The sequence below is a fragment of the Myotis lucifugus genome, unplaced genomic scaffold (genome assembly GCF_000147115.1).
Source record: "Myotis lucifugus unplaced genomic scaffold, Myoluc2.0 scaffold_28, whole genome shotgun sequence".
Taxonomy (NCBI): domain Eukaryota; kingdom Metazoa; phylum Chordata; class Mammalia; order Chiroptera; family Vespertilionidae; genus Myotis; species Myotis lucifugus.
Genome location: NW_005871076.1, coordinates 5,266,648 through 5,289,021, shown reverse-complemented (window position 1 = coordinate 5,289,021; position 22,374 = coordinate 5,266,648). Strand labels below are relative to the sequence as shown.

At 47.8% G+C, this 22,374-nt stretch overlaps 1 long non-coding RNA gene and 1 other non-coding gene across 2 annotated transcripts in view; one reads left to right on the top strand and one right to left on the bottom strand.

The window, feature by feature from the left end:
• The window catches only part of LOC102429782, a 39,347-nt gene extending 28,575 nt beyond the window's left edge, over window positions 1-10,772 (top strand). Inside the window, exon 3 of the transcript XR_002828650.1 lies at window positions 9,660-10,772. This is a non-coding gene — a transcript (uncharacterized LOC102429782). The remainder of the gene's footprint in view (window positions 1-9,659) is intronic.
• On the bottom strand, window positions 729-5,572 carry LOC111825477. Its single transcript, XR_002828651.1, has 2 exons — window positions 3,583-5,572; window positions 729-1,533 (listed from the first exon to the last, which is right to left on the bottom strand). It is a non-coding gene; the product is annotated as an uncharacterized LOC111825477 (long non-coding RNA).
• Window positions 10,773-22,374: the final 11,602 nt, after the last annotated feature.

Genomic DNA, 22,374 nt, shown 5'->3' with positions numbered 1-22,374 from the left:
GGCAGTGTGCTGCGGGAGTAGAGCACGGGAGGGGACAGTCCTTACAAAGGGAGATCTGCCTCGAGTCACCTCCTCTCCATGTTTGTTGAGAGTGGTCACCATGTCCCATCCCTGACCTTAGAACTCACCTGCATCAGGTCTCCAAAACTGAGGTGCATTTAGGTGAAAACACAACTATTTTTACTATCACAAAATTAAGCCTGACAGCGGAGGAAGAAAACAGCCTGGGGTGCTTTGCATAAATATATCTGCTAGAACTGTTAATCAGTAACGCAGGAATCTGGTACGTGCTGAAGCCAGCTGTGGTCTGTATACCTAAGATAACAACACACTTTGTGTTCAGTAAAAATGATATGGCAATATTTGCCTTATCACACACTCAGTGGGTACTGTTTGAACGAGACTTCTGAGGCCGGCACAGTGTGACTCAGACTAATACTGCCGATAACAGAGCAGCCTGTGCCCGTCTGTGCCTGGACACTAATTGGTAGAACCTAACAGCTACCGCCTTGCCTTGGTGATCTCTGCCCATTTGGACAAGTTCCAAAGGGCCAGCTCCCCTCACAGTAGCCTCTCCATTTCCCCCCTGTAATCCAGTGCCTGAAAACCAGGAAAATAATAGTTTTTCTCATTTCTATTTAGTTCCAAAATCATGGCAGTCGTCTTATATTCAGGAGCCATTCACTGACACTGGGAACTTGTGGTTTCTGAAGTCTATTTCTGTTCTACTCTTGCCTTTTCTCTCATTACTGTTTCTGTGATTCCAAGCATCTTTCCTGCTGCTCAGCAGGATATGAAATAACAGCTCGTGCAGTAATTACCGTCTCCACCGCCCCTCCTTGGGGCAAGGGGAGCCAGGCCATGATGACTCTATCAGTGAGAAGCCGGGGCTGTTCCATTTCTGGGTGAGCCACTCACTAGCCATCGTTTCTTTAAATTTACTTATATTAGCATAAGGGAAGAGAAAGGAGGACAGAGCAGTAACAAAATTGACACTCTTCTTAGCTCTCTGTAAGGATCTGCCCTGATTTTTAATCCAGTTGTGTTTATCATTGGTCCCACCCAATGTGAGCTTCCTCAATAGGTCTCTGGCTCTTTTTCTAAATGGTCTGTGAGCTGCCTGAGTTGGGAAAGATGCCTTTTATTCCGGGAATCCCCTGCAGGGTTGGCTGTGTTAGGAAAATGAGAAGTGATCATGTGAGCAGGGAGAGAGACTGAGCTTAGTGTCAGCAACAGCAGCTTGTTTCTCCTTCAGCACATCCGGCTTGTGAGATGGAGCAGGAGCCGTCTGCAAGAGTCTGCGGCGGGAGGCGGGTGGGCACACAGGCAGGCAGAGTGGACTTTTGGATGACGAGGATGTGCCTGGACCTGGCTGGAGTCCAGGCTGGCCCCAGGGGACTGCAGGGTTGATTCAGGCTCCAAACGGAAGAGATCTGAACTGCTTCGGAACAGAACGTCCCCAAGCCACTGGCATAGTTTTGCCTGCTTTGAGGCTCGGCTCTGGTGTCTTTCCTCCTCAGGGTGTTGAGGTACCTGGAATCCTCAGGAATAAGCAGAGGAAATAATGTAGGAGGTAAAATATTGAATAAAAGTGATCATTTTAACCTGTTTAATCCCCACCTGAGGGTATTTTCCCATTGATTTTTAGTGAGTGGAAGGGAGGGGGGAAAGATAGAGAGAGGCATTGATGTGAGAGAGACACATCGATTGGTTGCCTCCAGCATGTGCCCCGACCAGGGCTGGGAAACTGAGATATGTGCCCTTAACCAGAATGGAACCCGGGACCCTTCAGTCCGAGGGCTGATGCTCTCTCTATCCACTGAGCCAAACTGACTAGGGCATATTTTTTTTTTATCAGTTTTTAAGTATACAGTTTAGTGGCATTAAGTACCTTCACATTGTTATGCAACTGTCACTTTAATCTTCCCAAATTAAAGCTCCATAACAATTAAACAATAGCGCCCTCCCGCCAAAGCCCTGGCAACCATCCTTTCCATCTATGAATTTGACTGTTCTTGGTACCTTCTATAAGTGGAATCATACAATATGTGTCCTTCTGTATCTATCTTATTTCACTTAGCATAATGTCTCGAAGGTTCACCCGTGTTGTAGCTTGGGTCAGAGTTATTTCCTTTTTAAGGCTGAATAGTATTCCATTGTATGTATAGACCACATTTTGTTTATCCTTTCATCCATCAATGGACACTGGGTTGTTTCCACCTCTTGGCTCTTGTGAATATGCTGCTGTGAGCATGGCTCTGAACAAATACCTGCTTGAGTCCTTGCTTTCAGTTCTTTGGGTAAGAGTTTTAAAACACAAGAGCAAGGTGTCTTTGAAGGTCAGTTTCTGATGAATCACCTTCTCCACCGAGGGCTGGACTTGCAGACCGAAAGTCAGCTTTACTCACCAGCTAATTTTAGACTCCAACATAACCACACTGGTCACTTGTAACATCATATTTCATTTTGATATTTGACCGGCTTTCACAACGTTACGATTCAGTTTTACAAATTACGTGCCATTGACAATACTTAGTTGTGATTGTAGGGCACTCTTGTCACTCAGAGGTGGGCATGGCACTAGACAGTGCACCTTAGTCAGCTGGCTGCTCTAGGGGTTGAAGGCTCTCACTGACTCTGCCCCTCCTGACCCAGTCGGGCTGTTCTTTGGCCTTGTCCCCAGACCAGGGTCTGTCCTGGGACCTGAAACCCTGAGCCCACTGACAGCCGAGGCTTAGGCCACTCGTCTTACACTCGTGCAGCTTCGTGCAGGCATGATAGTGTCCTCTGTGTCTGCTGGTTCTTGTCACCTGTTTTATTTCATCCAGTTCTTACACAACATTTTTAGCATAATTAGAATTATATGTAATCTTTTTTCTGAAATTCCTTGTCATTCGGAGTTGCCATAAGGTCTGGTTTTCCTTGCATCAGCTTAGAACTAGTCGTAGGGAAGTGGTAAGGTGTACACACCTGGGGTAATAGGCTTTCGATGGATTCAGCTGTCCTGGCATGGGTCTCTCTACCTCTGGAAAAGACCTCCTTAGGCCAGTGCCCCTCTGTATTTGCCAGACCAGTTAGGAAGTGGAGATGGCTGGTTGTGAAAGTCTTACCTTCGTGGGCACATGGTTATTTTCTGTGTTAATTTCTTATTGGAAATTCTCCAAACCCACAAATGAGCCAACTCCAACCTCTTCTGCGTAGCCAAGGACAGTCGCCAGTGCCCCGGCAGACTCTGAGCCCCTGGTACAGTGAGGACCTAGCCCGTGGGCACACGGCCTTGTGAGTCCCTGCCACTGTGGCTACCTGTCCTGGCTGGAAGGCTTTGGGGGCTGCGTGTTGACTGCCACTGCGCGCTCCTAGTTCCCGTCCACCTCGTGCTGCCCTCTGTGTGCCCCAGGCCCTGAGGGGCAGCTCACGGAGAAGCCTTGTACCCTGCACTTGGGAACTCCTAGTCTAGTTAAGGCAGTTGGAAACCCTAGAGATAAACCAGCCATTTCTGAGACAATCCTATTTTCTTGTTCTGTTTCAGTGACAGGAATGAAAACCTTGCTGGCATACAAAGGGAAAGTCTCCTGCCCTTACCCCCAGCGCTGACCTGGCACTCCGCAATGTGTCCTGTTCGGTAGCCTGCCCTTTCATCTGAAGACTTCCCCTGGCCCCCTGTCTCGGTGCCGCCTTCCTCTTAAGGACTGCTTGCTGTTCCTGAGGCTGTTTCAAATGATCGTAATGATAGTGCGGTAGCAGCAGCTCAGAGTCAGAAAGGTCTTGATGGGCTGGCCTCCGTCCGGAAGGCCCCGAGGAGATGCTGGGAGCCTCTTCTCTCTTCTCAGGCTGACTGTTGCCTTCTCCTACTGCTGGGGCACAGGGCTGCAGGGGCCCGGAGGGGAGAGGATAGGAGTCAAGTGATATCTTGTTGCCAACCCATTTTAATTGCTTTGGAGCTTCACTGCAGACACCACAGTCAACCCTGCTTTTCACAGGTCATGACACTGAAGCTCCGAGGTGAAGGGAGGCCCGAGTTGGGGCCAAGCTAAACTGGATGGAGCCTGAACCCAGCAGGAAGGAAGGGGTGCTGATGAGTCTGCGCTGGGATGAGTGGAGAAGGCACGAGTACACGCTTAGCTGTGGCCGCAGTTTTAGTCCCCGGGTGGTTGCCTTTTGAGGGTTTGTTGTAGATGCTGGAGGATGAAGGGAGGAGTTTGCCAGACAGCAGAGCAGATGCTTCTCAGAGGAGCAGAAAAGTCTGTGTCAGGTGGAGAAAAGCCTTTCACACAGTAACCCAACCTCAGCGAGGTTTCTGGCCTGGACCGTGGGAGGGTCCCACGAATGAATCCGGCAGCTGTTCCTGGACCCGACAGGGAGAGGGGGCACTGTCCTGCCCTGGGGCAGGAGCCATTCCTCTGGCTGGGCGAGAAGGAAGAGGTCGATCAAGGGGTGCACAGCCAGATCCTGGAGGCAGGCTGGTGTCTCTGCTCATGGGTGTCAGTGTCTGTGCAGAGAAGCTAAGAAATCGCAGATGGTTTAGGCAGGTGCCTGTGAGGCCCACTGTGTGGTTTCCTGCTGGGGTGAGTGGCCACTGAGCCTGGAGTACCTGGGCCTTCAGTGATGGGGCAGGTTATCGCTAGCATGGGCCTGGTCTGTCTGTGGCGCTTGGTCACAGCCCCTGTGTTGCTGTCCTGTTTGTTCCCATGCTAGCTAGGTCCCTCTTCTGTCCCAGGCTCCGTGTATCGGCTCCCTGCCTCCTGCCCTGGGTGCTGCTCTGTCCTGAGCCCTGTCTGAATTCCCAGAGTCATACTTCTCAAAGATGTGACCATGTTTCCCCAACCTGAACCTGGGTTCTGATGCCATGTGGTTGGTTGAGGCCAAAGGCAAGGTGAAGGGACTGTCTGTGTGCATGCACGAGCTGGGGCGAGGGCAGGACCTTGCGTTCCTGGCAGTTCCCCGCCAGCATGGGTCTCCCGGAGGTGCCTGGCCCTGTTCTCTCTCCCGACAGTGAAGGCCCCGCTGGTCTCGCAGGCCTTTGCTCCCAGAACAGCCGATGGCTCTGCCTTCTCGCCTCGTTTATTTCCGAGGCTTCTCCCCAGAGTCCGGGTGAGCCCTCTTTCTGTCTGCCTGTCTGGATCTGCTACGAGAGGCCTGCTCTTTACTCAGTCAGGGAGGGGTCTGCCTAAAGGGTCATTGTCATTTGAAAAACATTGTCATTTGAATAACAGTAATAACATCAGTGAACATTTATTGACCGATTTACCATGTGCCAGGCACTGCTAAGTGTTTTACATGCCAGTCTCTTAATTTTCCCAACAGCCCTGCGGGGTGTATATTACTAATCTTGCCCCTATTTTACAGCAGAGGAAACTGAGGCAGAGAGGCTGTCACCTGCCAAGGTTACATGGCAAATGAGTAGATGAGTCTATTCAATCCAATTTGATGTCTGATTAAAATCTCTGTTCTGAAATCCTAATTGTGGTTTCTCCCACTAAATTGGAATAGTGCCTGGGAACTGTGACCTGGATTAATTGGAGTGACAGTATCAGGTAGGGAGGTTCCTTCCCTGCTTCTCTACACACACACACACACAAAACAAAACTGTCCACACACACACACACACACACACACACACACACACACACACACACCCACCCCCCCCACCCCCCTTGCTGAACCTCAGGCTTCTGGGAAGAAATGTCCCTGGGCCAGCTTTGGTAAGGGGTGGGGGCCTGGAGAAGTGGGACAGAGCCTTTCTGAGAGTACAGCTGGTGCCCGCTGCAGCTTGTCATTTTTTAAGTTGCAGGGCGGGGTAGTCTCTGACCCCCAGAGGGATGTGCGATGCACACCTTGCCCACTGCAGCCCTCAGCACTGCTGGGGGTTCAGGGCAGCTCTGTGTCCGCTCTGTGAATACAGCCCTAAGTTGGCTCCTGCCTCCTCACAGCAAAACTGTCCTCACCGGCTGAAACCGGTTTGGCTCAGTGGATAGAGCGTCGGCCTGCGGACTCAAGGGTCCCAGATTCGATTCCGGTCAAGGGCATGTACCTTGGTTGCGGGCACATTCCCAGTAGGGTGTGTGCAGGAGGCAGCTGATCGATGTTTCTCTCTCATCGATGTTTCTAACTCTCTAACTCTCTCCCTTCCTCTCTGTAAAAAATCAATAAAATATATTTAAAAAAAAAAAACAAAACAAAACTGTCCTCACCAACTTTCCAGACACCAGAATTCTGCAACCACCAACTACAGGCCTTAGTGCTTGAAGCCCAGAATTTCAGCGCAAAGAATTCACACTTTTCTTTGGATTATTAGGCAAGTACTAGCCTTCACACTGTGCATGTGCCTAGAATTGGATTCCCTGACTCATGAAAGGAGCTTCCCAGAGAGCACTCAAAAGCCTCCTAAAAGGAGCTGAGTCAGGGCTGAGCTGCACTGGGCTGAGAAGCAGCCTTCCTTGTAGGTTGATCCAGGTCTTGCAAAACGAGGGAATTTGGCTATGAGAGACCTGAGGACCTTAGGTAGGGCCAGGTAGCGGGGTTGCTGATCATAGCTGGCTACAGATCCATGGGCTCTGACTGCACAGTCTAGATGGCCAAAGAGAAAGTGGGTAGGAAGGAGGAACCCAGACGTTTTTGAGTGAAGGAGTGACATGATGGGAAGTTACGTTGAGAACAGTGGGAGTGGACTTAGCAGTGTGGCCAGGTCTGCAAGCGTGAGCCCTGTTTAGTCATGTTTACACATATCCTGTTTTTAAAATATAAATACATTGGTGCCCTGGCCAGCGTGGCTCAGTTGTTTGGGTGTCGTCCCGTGCACCAAAAGGTTGCCAGTTCAATTCCTGGTCAGGGCACATGCCCAGGTTGCGGGCTCAATCCCTGGTAGAGGGCATGCAGAAGGCAGCCGAGCAATGTTTCACTCTCACATCAATGTTTCTCTCCCTCCCTCTCTCTCTAAAAATATTAAAAATTAAATACATATATACTGTTAAGAATAAATTAAGCCCTAGCTGGTTTGGCTCAGTGGATAGAGTGTCAGCCTGCAGACTGAAGGGTCCCAGGTTCGATTCTGGTCAAGGGCACATGCCAAGGTTGCGGGCTCAATCCCCAGTAGGGAGAATGTAGGAGGCAGCCAGTCAGTGATTCTCTCTCGTCATTGATGTTTCTATCTCTCTCTCCCCTCTCCCTTCCTCTCTGAAATCAATAAAAATATATTTTAAAAAATAATAAATTAAAATGTGTGTACTTGCATTAAAAACAAACAAACAGCCAAAACCGGTTTGGCTCAGTGGATAGAGCATCAGCCTGCAGACTGAAAGGTCCCAGGTTCGATTCCGGTCAAGGGCATGTACCTGGGTTGTGGGCACATCCCCAGTGGGAGATGTGCAGGAGGCAGCTGATCGATGTTTCTAACTCTCTATCTCTCTCCCTTCCTCTCTGTAAAAAATCAATAAAATATATTAAAAACAAACACACACCGACACGAGAATACCACCTCCTAGTCGATTCTGGCCACACCTATAGCCCCTCATGCAGTTGCCTCCTCTATGCATTGGGACCACAGAGTGTGCAGGACTTTACAGACTTCAGTCCGATGATGAAAAGAATGATGAAGGCTGACTCTGGGAGCAGTAGGCAGGTGCTTGGGCTGAGGAGGCTTTGGCCCCATGTCCCAGCAATCCATGGTGGTGTGGAGGGCCCCTGAGGCAGAGTAGAGATGTGGAGGGGATATTTCCAGGACAAAGGAGACAGTGAGCCTATTGAGTATGTATTGCCAGTGTCAAGAGAAGGCCCAGGGGTGGCACTGCTTTCAGTGTCAGATGAGTAGGCACTGAACTTCCTGACATAGGTACCGCCGAGGTGACAGGCTGGCAGAGGTGGATAGCAGCAGTGTGGGGCCTCACTGCCAGAGGGACCCGGCTGAGGAACAGAGAGGACCAGCGCATGGTGTTCGCCCTCACAGATGAGCAGAGACAGGAGAGCTGGGGGCTGGTGAGGGACCTAGAAGACCATTGACTCCTCGGGTTTGCAGAGGCAGAGACTGGCGGTCCCTGCTCCCTTGGTGCCCTTTCTCCAGGACCCGGCTTAGGTGGGCCCCTGTTCAAACCTAAACCCAAACCCAAAGGGGAGTGAAGAGGCTGGGGTTGGTTTGATAAATTCTGAAATGCCTCCAGCGGTGCTGCTGGAAGGGGGGACGTGTAGAAGGGACCCTAGCAGTGGTGTTTGGGACCTGGCATGGGGGAGAGGGGGTTTCTGCCTCACGGGGCTCAGCCTTAGGAATTGCACAATGCAGGCCGTTCTGGTCTCTGAGCTGGAGGGAGTGCCATTTGATATACCTGCTGCTTCCTAGCGTTTGGCCAGGGTTGAAAGTCAGCAAGGCCTGAGGGAGGTGTCAGAATTGCATTGAAAGCACATCTGATAGGTGGGACTTGGGGTCACAGGGGCCAGATCAGGCCATGAGAGGAGCAAGAATAACTGGGAGCACAGGTTAGGTGGAGTTGGGCCCAGGGCGGTGTCTAGGCAACAGTGATATGGGAAGGCAGGCCAGGAATGAGGCCAGTGCCACCAGGGAGCCCAGGTCAGGCAATGCCAGCTGCCCACAAAGCCCCTGGAGCTGGAACTTGTGGCAGAGGCTAGAAGAGGTCAAAGCATGCTAGAACCAGGCCGGCCCTCCTCCTGCCCACAGGACCCCCAATGACAGGAGAGGAGCAGCTGAGTGTGGCTGTGGAATCAGACAAGCCTGGATTTGAGAAAAATGTAGAATGCAAAGTAAAAGCCTCTATCCCTTCCCACACCGACCTCTAAGTTTCGTATTCTTTCAGAAACTTGTGTATATGTGTGTTTGTGTGTATATATATCCTTTCATTCTACAAATAAAACAAAGCACTGCTCTATACCTTGCTTTTATCCCTTGCGTAATTTATTAGCAACATGGAAGAACCACCTAGTTCTTCTTCATGGCTGCTTAGTATTCTCGATGTGCTATGCACTGACTTACCTATCAGTCTCCAGGTGACAGAAATTGAAGTTCTTGATAGTTTGGGGTTATTTTGATACAGTAGCAATTGCAGCATACACCTATTTTTAAACACCAGAATTATTTTTGTAGAAAAGTTCTAGATACAGTTCTGGGTCAGTGTTGTGTGTACCCCCAAACCCAATTTTCTTTCAAAGGGCTTCTACTAGTTCACTCTTGCAAACAGTGTTGAGAGTTATAAATGGTGATAGTAACACAGCCTGTTGTGAGGATTAAATGAGATAATGTATAAAGCTTTTGGCCAGTGCCTGCCACATCAGGCTGCAGGCCAGGGCTCACTGCAAACTGGATCACTGGTCAGGTATCCAGAAAGGTGCTGGTCTGGGTTTCAGAGAAGGGGAGGTGGCAGGAAACAGTGGTCTAACAGTTGCTGAGCAGATGGCACCTTTATTTACACATTGAAGAAATGGCGTGCCAGACACTGGCATGGGACTGGACCAGTGAACCAGGTAGGCGTGGCTCCCCCCTGGTGGAGCAGCAGTCTGGAGAGGGAGGGAGACAGCCAACATGTCTCCACAGATTGTGTGCTAAGTGCTATCAGCACAGGATGCTGCTGCTCATATTGCCCCCTGACTGGGTCTCTCTCCCCCCTGCCCTTCCCTGTCCCTCCCCTGCCTCTACCCTGCCCCCACCCTGCCCCCAGTGTACGTGATGCAACAGGAAAGGAAGAAGGACGACGACATCGGGTGTCAGGCGGCCTTGGCTGCGTGCTGGGCCGCCCTCTGCTGCTGCTGCCTCATGGACAACTTGGAATGAGCAGCCAAGACCCAAGTGCTCCCTCCAGGCGTGCTGCCTCCTGTAACTGGAATAAACAACTAGTGCCGCACAATTTCCATTTTTCTTTCTTTGACAAATACCTAATTTGCAGATTTTTAAATTTTAGCACCGGTGATGGGTGAGAAATGGTATCTCACTATTCCAGTTTACCTTCCCTCGTTTTTAGTGACCTTGAATATATTGATTTGCTTTTACAAATCTTTTGAATTGCCTTTATATCTTCTTAGCCCCCCCCCCTTTTTTTCTATTTGTTTGTCTTTTCTTACTGATTTGTAGGGAGTTTTTAAATATTCCACATACTAACATGTTACTATTATAGGTGTACAAATATCTTCTCCCTGTCTGTCTCTCAATCTTTCTTATGTTGTATTTTCTAGTATGAAAGTTTTTAAATGTCATATTTATCATCTTTCCCTCATGCTTTATGTGCTTTAGTCTTTGAAAACTAACTTCCTATTCTAAGAACATAAAAATAAGCCTATATTTTCTTCTAAAATTTTTCACATAGAATCTTTAGTCCACCTAAATTTATTTTTGATCATGGTATAGGATGAAGTTCTGGCTTTCTTTTTCCATTTTGATAGTTCCAACACCATGTATTGATTAGGTCATCCTTTACCCATTGATTTGAAAAGAGATTTGTCATATACCAAGTTTCCAATAAACAACTGGGCTAGAATCAGAAGTCTGGTATGTTAAACATCTTCCCAGCCCTGGCACATGCCCATTTTTCTTCCTCGGAATTTTCTTGGCTATTCTTGGTCTTTCACTCTTTAATCTGGATTTTAGGATGAGTGTGTGTCAGTTTCTGTGGAAAACCACCACGTTTGGCTTTAACTGGGATGACATGTCATTTACAGAGTACTTGGGCAAAGAGTTGACATACTTACAGGATTGTCTTCCTATCATGAACATGTTATCTCTCCACTTACTTTTGTCTTCTTTTAAATCCTTCAATAAAGTTAGATAATTTTCTTCATATAGCTTTTGCATATTCTTTGTTGGTTTTAAAATTGGAGTTCTCCTTAAGTACATTATAGTTTAAATGCTACTGTGAATGAATGCTTTTTAAAAAATACTACATTTTTGGTAAAAATAATTTCTTCACTCCAGTGGGATCACAGATTAGAAGATTCTAACCCAGTTTTATCACCTTGGGGCACTTTAAACTGGGAAGAGCAGTTCATCGACCTTCCCTTTGCATACTCCCAGGGAAGCACCCACAGTCTACAAGGACCCACATTCACTCTGTAAATGCTGAACAGCTCCAGTGTATTAGGTGATAGACCATATAGAACAGACTCCATCCTTGCCATCATGGTGCTAACTGTAAGGAGGGAACTAGACATTAAATAAATCCCATAGGTAATAATTGACCATCTATTTTCCTATGAAAAAACGATATGTATTGCTATGAAAACATAAAAGGGGGACCAACTTGCACAGTCTAGGAGGGATATGAAAGATGAGTAAGTGTCCTCAGGCAAAATGGTTGTAGGATGAACAGGTGCAAAGGCCCAATGGCAAGAGAGATCATGACTCATTTGAGAAACTAGAATCGACATGACAGAGAGCAATTGGATGTTGGGAAACAGATGAGAAACAGGCAGGAGCAAGATAAGGGGCTCATAGCCCGAGTTAGGGATTTTGATTTTTGTCATGTGAATGGTGGTGGGAAGCCATTGGAGGATTTCAAGCAACGGGATGACATGATCAAATTTGCATTTTGAGAGATCCCTTTGGCTTCCATGTAGAGAATGATGGAGAGACATGAATGCATTTGAAATATTTGGAAGTAAAATCAACAGGTCTTGGTAATGGATTGGATACAGAGATTGAAGAAGGGAGAGGTCAGGGATGATTTCTGGGCTTTTGACTAGAAGTAGACGCCTAGTGGTGATGTTTGTGGAGGTTGGGAACAAAGGAAAGGAACATGTTTGGTTTGGAGGAAGAGAGAACCAAGTTGAGCTCTGAACATATCAGACTAAAGTATCATGGTGTAGATGTCACGTAATCATGGAGCTTAGAGAAGAGGTCGGGCTGGAGATATGGGGAAGGCATTGGTCTATTGGTGGTAATTGGAACTGTGGGAGTGAATGAGATCAAGCTGGGTAGAAATATGGATGGAAAAGAAAAGGTGGCATGTAGGGCTGAGCTTTGAGGAAAACTGAAGTGGACCTGTAGATGATGAACCTAACCTACAAAGTCAGAGATCATAAACCCAGGAGAATGGGGTGTCCTGGAAATGGAGAGAAGAATTTAAGCAGGGAGTGATCAGATATTGCTAGGAGGTCAGGTAACATAAGAACTCAGAAATGTGTATTGGACTTAACCACACTATTATCAATGGGGAGGGGGAGGGGGACTTCTCTCCAGTTCCTGTTCTGTGAGGGACACCAACAGAGGAAGACAGGACTGCTAGGACCAGAGATAAGGGTCTTCAGGTCTGGAGGGAAGCAGACATTTGTGTAGGCATGGAAGAGACAAGCTCAGAGGTACAAAGAACCAGCTGGGCATGAAGGCATAGAACCCTTGCTAAACTGGAAAGAAGCATGCAACAACACATCAAGTTCCAGAAAGGCCAGACACCAAGTAAGGGAGTCAGGCTAATTCACTCAGCTTTGAATATAGAAAGAGAAGATACTGTTCCTCAAGCAGAATGTGTCCCCTGGGGTGGTTGGTTGGTGGAGGATCCATCATGTAGGACACCAAGCATGTGACTATCCATGCTCTGGGGAGGCCCTGCTGAATAGTATAGATCCTTCATGATTGCCATTTTCAGATTTTTCTAATGTTTTCAAAAGAAACTTCACAAACAACTCCAGTATGAGAAAGATACTTTGGAATTGCAGTTGAGATGAGGGACCACCCCCTACCTTTTTATGGAACCCCTGAGGACTTGAGAAATAGTGCAATTGAAAGCCTTTGGTCTTTCCAGATTTTCTAGTGCATTTGGCCAAGCCCAGGGAGGGTCGGGCTGGATGAGGTTTGCCCTGGGATGTCCTGGGATACTGCCTCACCAGCAAAATCAGTGTGTAACTGCTGGAGTGTATTCTGTTAAGATCTGGAAGGTACTTTATCGCTGGGTTATTTCCACTTTTTGGCGATTATAAATTTATGTGCAGGTTTTCCTGTGAAACTAATTTTCATCTTTAAGGGGAGTGGAATACCCAAGAGTGGAATATATGGATATGATTAAGTATGTGTTTAAGAAACTGCTACTGATTTCCAGAGTGGCTGTACCATTTGTATTCCCAAGGGTAAAGAATGACTTCTAGTTGCTCTATATCCTCACCAGTACTTGATATTATATTTTTTCAATTAGCCATTCTCATAGGTGTAATAGTGGTATCTCATTGTGGTTTTAATTTGCATTTTTTAAATGCCTAATGCTGTCATGTATGTATTTGCCCTCCTTATATCTATTCTTTGGTGTCTGTTCAAGTCTTTATTAATTTCAGAGAGAGGAAGGGAGAGGGATAGAAGGATAGAAACAATGATGAGAGAGAATCATTGATCGGCTACCTCCTGCACATCCTACACTGGGGATCAAGCCTGCAACCCGGGCATGTGCTCTGACCAGGAATCGAACCGTGACCTCCTGGTTCATAGATCGATGCTCAACCACTGAGCCACACCAGCCAAGGCTGTTCAAGTCTCTTGCCCACTTGTAAATGGAGTTGTTCTCTTACTGTGGACTTTTGAGTCTTTAATATTAATTCTAAATATTAAGTCCTTTGTTGCAGACTATCCCCTTAACAGTGTCTTCCACAAAACCCAAGTTTCCCATTTTGATTTTTTTTCTTTTTCTTTTCTAGGTCATGCTTTTATGTCAGGTCTGAAAACTCTTTGCCTAACACCCGGTCATTAAGATTCTCTTTTGTGTGTTTTCTGTGTTTTTTTCAAGTCTTACATTTAAATCTATGATCCACTTTGGTTTAATTTTTATATAAAATGTGAGGTTTTTTTAGTTTTTTGTTTGCAAATTTTTTCAACATTTGTTTGAAAAAAACTACCCTTTCTCCATTGAATTGCTTTTGCATATTCGTCAAACATCAGCTGACCATGTTGCTGCGGGTCTATTGTCCTCTTTGTTCCATTTCTTTGATCTGTGTCTCTCCCCCTTTGCCAATACCAAACTGTCTTGACTATTGTAGTTTTATATTAAATCTTTCTTAAAGTAAGGAGGTGGGTTTCCTCCAACTTTATTCTTTTTCAAAATTGTTTGTTGTTCTACTTCTCTTGCCTTTCCATACATTTTAGAATCAGTTTAGCCACACACAAAAATATTGCTGGGATTTTTATTAGAATTGGATTAAATCTACTTATCATTATGGGGCCTGAGGGGTATTTCAATGGGATTGCTTGTTCACTCTTATGTGCCACAGCCTTTAATGATGCAAGTCAGCCTGCTCCTTCCTTCCTTTGCTGTGTTGTAGTTATTCGAGTTAAACCCCAGCTTATGACTGGTTCCTTTGGCGTCTTTTGAAGTCTGGCAGTAACAGATGTGGCCTACATCACTGTGGTATGAACAGCCATGAAAAGATGACTAGCATGATGAGCGGCTTGTGGCCTGGCCATGCTCTGGGTCAGTCAGCCACCATCATTCACAACCTTAGTTTCCATGAGTCTCAACTAATGAACAGTTTGTGAGCAGGAGCATGATGGTTTGCCAGCCCTCAGAGCAGCGGTTCTCAACCTGTGGGTCGAGACCCCTTTGGGGGTCGAACGACCCTTTCACAGGGGTCGTCTAAGACCATCAGAAAACACATATATAATTACATATTGTTTTTGTGATTAATCACTATGCTTTCATTATGTTCAAACTGTAACAATGAAAATACATCCTGCATATCAGATATTTACATGACGATTCATAACAGTAGCAAAATTACAGTTATGAAGTAGCAACGAAAATAATTTTATGGTTGGGGGTCACCACAACATGAGGAACTGTATTAAAGGGTCGCAGCATTAGGAAGGTTGAGAACCGCTGCCTTAGAGGATTTGCTCTGCCTCGAGGTCTTTACTCTCCTGCCATAGGGTCATAGAATTGTCGTGTTCTGGGCATAATCAGATTTTTTTCCTCTGGATTTTCCCTAATTTCTCCTGCCTGGCATGGCAGCCTCACTCATACTTATTTCTCCAAAAACTGCGTTAGAAATATATTCATGATACAATGAATTGCTTCCTCCCTTCTGCTGTGGTAATGTCACTCATGACATCGGGGCTTCTCATACTTGTTGACCCCTCTCCCCTTTGGTCTGTATAGTGACATCTTCCCCAGCTCACAGCCATGGCTTCTCTTGTCTGAGGTGATGGTGCAGACTTCCAGCGGAAGTGGGGTGCCTAGGAATCACCTGTTGCTTGTGCCTCATCCTGTGTACTCCTGCCCATTATTGCCCTACCATCCCCTCTGTCTCTTGGCTGACTTCAGAATAAAAGAAAAGCTGCTTTCTACTCTCCGAACTAAATAAGAACAGGGGTCCTTCTAAGGTGTCTCTTCCCCTCTGGGTATGAGATTAGCCACCTGAACAACCTTCTTGTGCAACAGAAGTGGGTCTGTCACCCTAGTAAACTATTCGAGGTTGCCTTTTGGTGGCTGCTTCTCTCCCGGCATGAGATTCTGGACATGCGGGACCCTGCACTCTCTGGGCCTGGGGGGGGGGGGGGGTGCTGCCAGGCCAGCAATCATGAATGTAGATGCACCGGAACACCTGGCATCTCAGTTCTTTAGTTTTATGAACATAAACAGTGGAATGTGTATCAAATTATGAATATAACATTTGAAATGTACTATATGATCTCACTAAGAATCCCCATGATGAAACTTTCCCGTTTGTTAACTGATTTTTTTTTTTTGTCTTAATACTTTTGTCCTCATTTCCCATGTTATATAAGGCAGGAGCCTCCACGACTATCTGTCCTTCCTATAGAGAAGGGAGCAGAGGCTCCAAGAGGTCAAATGCCTTACCCAAGGTCACCTAGCAGTGAAGAACAGGACCAGGACCTCAGCTTGGGTCTGTCCAACTTCCACGTTGGTAGCAAGGATGTGGACACTGGTTTTGACCTCTTTTGTTGGTGTGCGTGTGTGTGTGTGTGTGTGTGTTGGGAGGGGGTTTATTATCTCTGTTATTTAAGTGGGGTGAGTTCTACTTTTCCACTTGTAGACTAGCATGGTCTTTACTGGAAAATATCTTTGGTCAGCTTCCAGCACTGCATCAAGTGTCATATGAGGAAAGTGGTCTGCGCTTGTGTGTTTTCACACACATGCCCTGCTCAGGCTCCTCAGCAACCTTCTCTTCTGCAGCATCTCCACTTGGGGGGTGAAAGAGTGGGAGGAGGAGGAGGATGGTGCTTTCACTTTAATATTCTGTGACCATGGACAGAAAATGCTGTCGGCTTCTTTACCCCATTTCTGCATTTTATTTTCCTAGACCAAAAAACAGACTGGAGAGAAAGCTGCCTCTTAAAAGAACTCTCGTCCCCCCAAAATTCAGTCTCTTTCCTGATGGAATTTTTGAGATTCAGTTGTGAGCTGATCACACAGGATTGGCTTTTTGTTTGTTTGTTTTAATCCTCACCCGAGGATATTTTTCCATTGATTTTTAGGGAGAGTAGAAGAGAGAGGGAAAGACAGAGAAACATCGATGTGAGAGAAACACATCAATTGGTTGCCTCCTGCACGAGCCCCGACAAGGGCATGGGCCAGGGAGGGGTCTGCAACCAAGGTATGTGCCCTTGACCGAAGTTGAACCCAGGAACCTTTGGCCTGCAGGCTGACACTCTATCCACTGAGCCAAACCTGCTTAGGGCTGGTTTTTGGGTGTGTTTTTTTTGGGTTTTTTCTTAAGGCATAAGGAGAAACACTTTACTCTTCAGTTTTTAGTCTTTTAAGTATGTACATCCCTTATAACTTGACCATTCTCTTTCCTATTATGTTTCATAGCCTGTACTTCCTGTGGACCTTAGTGTTTACATTGTCTTAATGATCATCACAGACTCATTACATCTCAGCAAATGCTCACATACTGTGAGGGTTTCCTTAGGCCCTTCATCTAAATGGGATGTTCCTAAATATTTCACTTTTGCTCATCTCTGAGGGGTGTCTTAACAGCTGAAGTTGTGTGTTCTGCCTCCCAGTACACACAGCCTCTCCCCCCCGGGGGGGGGGGGGGGTTCTTCTTTCCCTTTTCCCTGAGAGCAGCTGTGCTAAACATAGACTGCCAGGTCCTCCGCTTCTGCCATCCTGTGGTGACCTGTGGCCACACATGCAAATGCTAATGTGAATATGGATTGCCTGCAGGCCCCTCACACACAGACCAGACCCAGAATAAGAAAACCCAAGTTTTTGTAGTTTCTTCTGTAGGATGTCATCACACGGTGGCTCCTATTTATGATGTCCTCCCTCCTTCACTTTATGCCAGGCCCTGGGCCAAGCACTTTACATTGTCTTGTTTTTGTCATGAAACATAGGCTTAGGCACTCCTTTTCCCATTTTACAAGTGAGAAGACTGTGGCACAGGGAAGATGTGGCTTGTTCAGGGTCACACAACCTATCAGTGGCAGCATCAGGATTGGAAGTTGGGCAGAGCCACGTACATAGATACTGTCCTTAAACAATGAAGCAACCCTAGGGGTGGGCGGCCAAGGAAAGTCTGGAGTAGATCTCTTTAGGGGGATAGTCCAGCCACCTCTCCTCCACCCAGCCCCAGGAATGCCTTGTTCTGGGCCAGCACACCCACTAGCCTGCCTAGAGATTGCCGAGTGGCTACAGGAAGAACCCTGAAATTCACTCCATCTCCCAGGTTCTGAGGCAGTGGGCCCTGACTCTCTTGGGGACATACTCTGGAGGCCTGGGGAAGGCCCCAAGCTTAGCAGGCAAAGGCTGCTGCTGCAAAACCAGGGCCAGGGCTGTGCCAGCCCCTTACCCCACCTCCATGTGGAAGAAGAGGAAAGTGGAAGATATTCCTAACCTCTCCTGCTCTTAACCTCCAGTAAAAATGACACACCTTCATTGCCTCTGCTATTCCTAGCCCCTCTTCCCCAGCACTCCCCACGCCCCCCCCTCAGCACACTTAACCTGGTGCTCACGAGCCTGCACAGGTGACACAGGGGCACTGCCTCTAGGACGTGTTTTCTCACCAGTGCAGCCCCATGCTGAGTCATAAGTGATCCCACTACACACGCACATCCATGACAAGTTGTGTGTTCTCCCTCTGGTCCTGCGTGGAAGGGACAGAATCCAACCTATTGCTACCTTGAGATTTTACCTACTCCTAAAGATTTTTCCTCCCTCCCTGCCTCGGTCTGAGCAGTAGGAGGGCTGTTCCAGCTGCTCTGATACCTCTGGGAAGGCTGACTGGGTGTCTCTGTTGACAGGTTCTCAATGTGGGCTGAGGTGCGCAAAGGCTCCAGGCCTCCTGCCTCTAGCAAAGCTGTCATTTCACTGGGGGCACTTGGAAAGTGCAGTGGCTGTGGTGGTCTTAGCAACTGAGGAGCAGCCCTGGGTGCCATTCCTGGTCTGGGCCGCAAGAGGCGAAGACTTCCTAGTTTCAAGAGCAGTGGTTCTCAACCTTGGCTGCACATTAGAATCACCTGGGAATCTTTAAAATCCTGATTTCTGGGCCTCATCCTCCGGAAATTCTGTTTCTTTGTTACTAATGTTGTGACCTTCACCCCATAACAAAGAAACAATTTCTGGAAGATGAGGCCCAGAATCAGGATTTTAAAGATTCCCAGGTGATTCTAATGTGCAGCCAAGGTTGAGAACCACTGTTCTAGAGCAAGAGGGCGCCAGATGTCAGAACTCGTGGGAGGCCCCAGTCTTTATTTGCGTCTCCTTCCTGGGTTGTGACTATGTACAGATGCATTCACAAAGGGATGGGCTATAAGGTTCCATTACCAACAGCATCTGATTAATCATTTAAAATGTCTGAGCTGAGCAAGTAAAGGTTTCAAATTCCAGGAAGGAGCTGACTAAGGAGCCTTCAGCTGAAAAGGCCTCTGCTCACATTTCTTGTGAGTCATCTCTGCCCTGGCCCCTATGTGGCCTGGAACTCCTATTGCCTGCCCAGAACCAGGTTTTGTGAATGGCACCTTTGCGGTTGCACACTACGGTAGTCCTAGAACTTGGGCTGCGGGTTTGTGTGTCTGGCTAGGTTGTAGTAGGCTGGTGGCCCTGTAGAAGACCCCAGGGCTTGGTGGGCAGGCAGTTTGGCACAGGGGCTGTAGGCCTTCAAGCATCTTTTCCTATTTACTCTGCTTCCATCACAGAGGCAAGAGGGTAAGTGAGAGCCTCTGACAGAAGCTGCTCTGCACCCAAGACTAGCCTGTGCCTTTCTGACCTAATCTGGGCCTCTCGGTCAAAACTATATGCTCATATCCCCCCTGGGCTGGAGCTGAAAACATTAAGGGTTGGTGCCAAAGGGCTGTTTGGGGCAAGAGAGACAAGCTGGTGGGCTGAACCTGATCTCCAATTCAACTGCAGTTTTCTAGGAATAGAGTCCTTTCAATGCCTTCTTGCCTGGGTCCGGGGCACAGGCTTCTGGCACTGGCTGGGCAGGGTGGTCTTGGCTACCAAACCACTGGACAGCGAATAGGAGGGTTAGCCTTTTGGCTGATGTGTATGTAAACAGATTGGCCCTACCCTTCCTTGTCCCCAAGCTGCCCACAGGGGGGCACTTGATCTCCAAGGAGTTCAATCTGAGCAGCCCCTGCTGGCACCAGAACCTCTCCCTGTACCTTGGCACTGACTGCTGAACTGCCTGCTCCCAACCCCCGCTGCTTTTTGACCCTCCCTCCCCGCCCCCTCCTTTTTTTAAACCTTTTATTTTCAAATAACTTTAGGCTTACATAAGAGTTACAGAAATGGCACAGTTTCTGTATACTGTTCACCCAGCTTCCTCTAATGTTTAACATCTTACATAGCCATAGTTCTGCCCCTTTTTTTGTCCTGCATGCCAGAGACCAGTGGCCAGGAAGGCCATGTGGCCTGGGTAGGGAATACGTACACTGGCATCACCTGCACCTCAGCCCCTGCTGTAACCAATGCCGCTAGTGACTTCAGTGCACATGCGTCCCCTGGCTTCGAGTACCCAGGGTGGGTGTCATGGCCCAGGACTCAGGCAGCAGGGGCTGCACACTGGCAGGTCAGCCAGGGTGGTAGTGGAGCTCTCAGTCATCCATTGGGTGGCAGGGATGGGAACGAATGGAAGGTGAGGAGCAGTGGTGTCCCGGGGGAGACTAGGCCATGCAACTCAGTGCAGCAGGCACCCTCGGACCCTCCAGGTAGGTAAGGCATCTAGGAAGATACAGATTTAAAGTATGCCATTTCTGGGCCCACAGTGGGTACACTATGAGGAACTGTGAGGTCTTCCTCAGAGCAAGTCACTTTTACCTCCACACCTGCCCTGGCCCCCATGTACTCTTCCACCACCCCATCTTCTTAAGAGTTTGGGGGCAGAGATTCTGTCCTCAGCTAATGGAAAGGAAAAAGTCACAAGGGCTTTGGAAGACTTGGTGCTCCAGAAAATAAGTGATTCGGGTTTCTAAGGTATGTACAGCACTGACCACCCCTGTGGAGGCTGACGCAGTCCTCTGGTCTAAGGCCTCAGTTTTACAGCCGGATTGGTTATTTCTAACCTCTGTGGACAGTGTCTGGGAGTAATGAGCTCAGAGTACTTCCCGCCCAGGTTTCGGAGTATGTCATGTGAAATACACCCTGGCAAGGACAAACTGAACTAAAGGAGAAAGTGACAGAGGAAGTGAGACGGGGACATTTTTGTGTTCCTGACTAAGCTCCCTGCGGTTCAGTGGTTCTGACAGGATAGAAGCGGTGAGGACAGGGTTGGGAAGACTGAGTGGCACTGTGTATGCAAGGCCACAGCACTGGTCCTGGCACATCTGTGAACACCTCAATAAATGGCAGCTTAAGAGAAACAGCAGGACCTTTCACATGGCAACCCAACCTTGGGCTGGGTCTCAGGCCTGGATCAAGCAGGCTACTTCTAGAGCTGGCAGAGGAGGGGGTCTTTTTATCCCAGGGCAGCAGAGCCAGTGCAACTACAGGAAGGGATTATTCAAGGGGTTCCACAGCCAATTGTGTCCTCAGTTTCCCTGTCATCTAGGCAGATGGCAGGTGACACCTTGCTGCAGTGACTTGAGTCTGGAGTGCCCGGGCCTTCAGTGGGTAAGGGTGGGCTCTGCCTGGTGTGAGAGAGGACTGCCCTAGATCCCATTCACTCCTACTCCCTTTTCTATCCTAGTTGGACCTGGGCAGGCCTAGCTTGTCAAAGGCCTGAGTTCAGATCCTGCCCCTGCCTGGTCATGTGTGTTTGAACAAGAATTTAAGCTCTATAAACCTAGAGTTCCTTACATGTGAAATAGGAATGACGGAAAATCTATCTCAAGGTTATTGTTAGGACTAAGTCAGGTAACACACCTTTATTGGGCCTCAGAACAAATGGGTTATCTTCTCTTCAACTAAGCTTTCCTGGTGATGAGCCTTGTGTCCCAGACCCCGAACAGCTTCACCTGTGATGCTGAGTGGGGCCAAATGAAAGCACACTGAGGTTAAGAGAAGGGAAGGTGATATCCCGGTGGAGGGCCACTGATACAATGGGAGAACTTGGAAAGCTCACTACTAACCCAGCATATTCTAGCTACTATACTAGGCTCCAGAGAGAGGAAGTTACCCGGAGAGGAGATATAAAAATAGATACGCAAAAAATAGAACTGAAAGAAGATTGCCAAAGGACTGGTTTAACTTATAAGATACATGAACTTTCAGAAAGTTTAAAGTCCTAACTGCCTGTAACTAAGTCTGATGGTGGTGGTTTTGAGATTTTCTTAAAAGTGGCACAGATTCTCTGAGGCCAAGGAAGACCAGCATTTTAAGGATGTCCTTACAGGAAGGGAGGCCGCAAATCAGTTGGGGTCCTTCTTGACCTATGGATTTGTTTTGCACTCAAATCTCTTAACAGAGCACTTAGTCCAGGCAGGGCTTAGATTTCCAACTCCATTCTGAGAAAAAGGAAGCATGTTAGGCTCCGGGCATTGCTCCCACTAGACCAGATTTTCATCCCTGCCTTCCATGGTGTTGTGTGGAAGTTTAGAGGTCGGGGCACATTCTGATACTGTTCATTGCCCAGATATGAAAAACTAAGATTCTTGGTTATTCTTTTAGGGACTAAAGCACCTTTCTAGGAGATTTTGGTTATTCTCTTTTGAGAAAGGGCTTAGTTGTATCTAAAGAAACATTCCCCCAGACATCTATAGGGTACAGGACATACTAATAGTGTTGCTTGGTTTATAAACCAAGTTGGGTCAGCCAACACCAGCCAGATCGCAATGGACATTTCTTATCTAAATTCTGGCTGCCTTGGTGCCAGGCAGCAGTATAGGTTCCCTAGTGCTTGTCCCTGCAGGAATCAGTGTCCGGAGGAGGAGGAGGAGGAGGAGGGGAAGTAGCTGAGGAGCTCAGACCCTTCCTCCCTCCATTATCCACAACGGCATAAGCAGAAAGGCACCTGGTCTGGGAGGCATGGGCTCTGTAGGGCCCAAGGTTTGTGCTATTCATT